Source organism: Hipposideros armiger, unplaced genomic scaffold, assembly GCF_001890085.2.
Source record: "Hipposideros armiger isolate ML-2016 unplaced genomic scaffold, ASM189008v1 scaffold_984, whole genome shotgun sequence".
NCBI classification, from domain to species: Eukaryota; Metazoa; Chordata; class Mammalia; order Chiroptera; family Hipposideridae; genus Hipposideros; species Hipposideros armiger.
Window position 1 is genome coordinate 533,006 of NW_017732334.1, and position 3,053 is coordinate 536,058.

The following is a 3,053-nucleotide window of genomic DNA, read 5'->3' on the forward strand; positions in this document are numbered from 1 at the left end:
GCCACTCGGCCGGCCCTATAAGTTTTGACAAACATAAACAGCCCTGTAACCCCAGTACATGAACCGTTCCACTACCCCTCAAATTCTCCAATGCTCTTTTTTGGTCACCCCCTCTCCTCACCTCAGCCCCTGGCAACCACTGATCTGTTTTTCTCCCTATAGTTTTGCCTTTGCAAGAATGTACTGTGGTACAATAGAATTTTTATTGAGCGTGTTTTTAGTCTTTGGAGCATACAGATAACCTAGCCAATACCTAGCTTTGTTGTAAAAGCTTTGTACACAGAGAATTCACCTCTTGCTTCTTAGCCTCTGGATCTGTGAAGTTCGTTTATAGCGCAGGTATTTATTGAGATGTTAATACTACATGTCCAACACTGTGACAGATATGGGGACATAGAGTTATAGGAGACAGATGAGTGAATGAATGATTGAACTTAGCCTGATAGATGCTGTGAAAGAGAGTTGCATAAGACTATAGGAGAGGTCCTCAACCCAATCCAGTGAAATCAGTTTCTGAGGGGAATAGGGCCCAGGCATTAGCAATTTTTTTTTTAAAGGGAGAGGAACGGTATATGACATGCTCAGTGACTACAGGTAGTTATGAGTGGAATATAAATGAAGAAAGTGGTTAGAGATGAAGTTAAATAGAGCTTGGGGACATATTGTAAAAGGAATTTTTATGACTTGCTGAGGAGTTTGGACTACATCCAAAGATTATGGGATTTCCCCTCATCTCCCACCTTTTTTTTTTAAGATTTGTTTTTTTGTTGGGGGGAATTGGGGAGGGGATCAAACAGTGTTGGGGAATTGGGGGAGGGGAACAGCCAAGTTGTTGTCCTTCAATCTTAGTTGTGGAGGGTGCAACAAGTTCAGCTCTAAGTCCAGTGACGCCACTCAGCTCAAGGTGCTGTGTTCAATTAGTTGCAGGTGGGCATAGCTACCATCCCATGCGGGAGTGGAACCAGCAACCTTGTTGTTAACAGCCCATGTTCTATCCACTGAGCCATCCGGGCACCAGCTCAGCTCAAGGTGCTGAGTTCAGTCTTAGTTGTGTGTGGGTGTAGCCACCATCCCATGCTGGAGTCGAACCGGCAGCCTTGTTGTTGTTGAGAGCGTGTGCTCTATCCTCTGAGCCACCTGGACGACAGCTCAGCTCAAGCAGGCGGGTGTAGCCCACCATCTTGAAGAGGCAACCTTGTTAGGAGCATGTGCTCTCACCAGCTGAACCATCCTGCCACCTGTTGGCAGCTCATCAGCAACTCAGCTTGGGTGCAGCTCACTGGCCCATGTGGGAATCGAACTGGTGACCCTATTACTCAGAGCTCGCACCCTTGAGCAAGCTCTTAACCACCTGAGCCACTCAGCCGGCCCACCCCCCACCTTTTAAATTTTATTTTGATATAGTAATTTCAAACTTGGGGAAAAGTTGCAAGAATCTTACATAGAACTCTCATATACCTTTCAGTTGGATTCATTCATTGTTAACATTTTTCCTCATTTGCTTCCTCCACTCCCCATCTCTGTCCCTGTCTCACTCTCCATCTTTACGGTTAAATACTTTACAAAAATTGAACCATTTGAAAGTCAAGTTGCAGATATGAGCCTTCACCCAAAAATACCCTAGCTTGTATCTGATAAGAATAAGGACATTCTCATACAGAGAAATGACAATATTGTTGTCCCACTTAATGTTACTATACTATCTAACATTGATTTAATATTTTGTAATATACAGTTTCAAGACTTTTATGCGTACATTGCACTTGTCATTTATTCTTTTTTTTCTTTTAAAGATTTTATTGGGGAATTGGGGTAGGGGAACAAGACAAGTTGCTGTCGTTTTGTTCTTCAGTCTAGTTGTGGAGGACGTCACTTCACTGTCCCATGTTGGTATTATCATTGCGCTCTTCCCAGGTGAGGCCGTCGCTTGCCGGCCATTCGACCGCGGCTCATGGCAGCTCACGAAAGCGCATGCCAGCTGCCGGCCAGTCCTACTGCAGCCTACGCCGTCGCCGGTGACTCACAGCAGCCCAGCTCCAGGTTGAGCTGTTGTTCACCATCTTAGCTGTAGAAAGTGCAGTGTCACTGGCCCTCTCATGTGGGATTCGAACTGGGGCCCTGCTGCTCAGAGCTGGCGTCCCAAGCCAACTCCTAACCAATGCGCCATTTGGCCAGCCCTTGTCATTTATTCTTACTTTTTAAATCTAGAATAGTTCTGTTGCCCTTTTTCCTCTTTTGTGAACTTGACATTTTTTTATGGATGTCATCTGTTTATTTTTACAGAGCTTTTTAAAAATTATTACATTTATCAGGGTGAAAATGATTAGTAAAATTATATAGGTTTTAAGTGTGCAATTCTGTAATACATCATCATCTATATATCGCATGGTGTGTCAATTCTCCTTCTGTCACCATATACTTGACCCCCTTTACCCTCTTCTACCATCCTTCTCCCCATTTAACCTTTAGTAACCATTAAACTATTATCTGTGTCTATGAGTTTTTGTTTGTCTTGTTTGTTGCTTTCACTTTTATATCCTATATATGAGTGAAGTCATGTGGTTTTCAACTTTTTCTGTCTAACTTATTTCGCTTAGCATGATAATATCAAGATCCATCCATGTTTGTTGTGGCAGTATTTCATCTAATGGCTGAGTAATATTCATATACATACATATATATATATACACACACACATATATGTGTGTGTGTGTGTGTATATATGCGCACCACATCTTTATCCAATCATCTATCAAGGATACTTTGGTTGTTTCAATTTCTTGGCCACCGTGAATAATGCTGCAGTGAACATAGGGGTACATATATCTTTACGGATAAATGTTTTCAGATTCTTTTGGGTAGATACCCAGAAGAGGGATTGCTGGGTGGGTCGTATGGTAATTCTATTCTTAATTTTTATTTTATTTATTTATTTTTTATTAAAGATTTTTATTGAGGAATTGGGGGGATGGGGACAGTGCTGGGGAATTGGGGGAAGGGGAACAGACAAGTTGCTGTCGTTTTGTTCTTCAGTCTAGTTGTGGAGGGCGTTG

At 42.5% G+C, this 3,053-nt stretch overlaps 1 protein-coding gene across 1 annotated transcript in view; it reads left to right on the forward strand.

Annotated features, from left to right (window-relative positions):
- The window catches only part of BDP1 (BDP1 general transcription factor IIIB subunit), a 110,555-nt gene that overhangs the window by 91,039 nt on the left and 16,463 nt on the right, over nucleotides 1-3,053 (forward strand). The window lies entirely within an intron of this gene.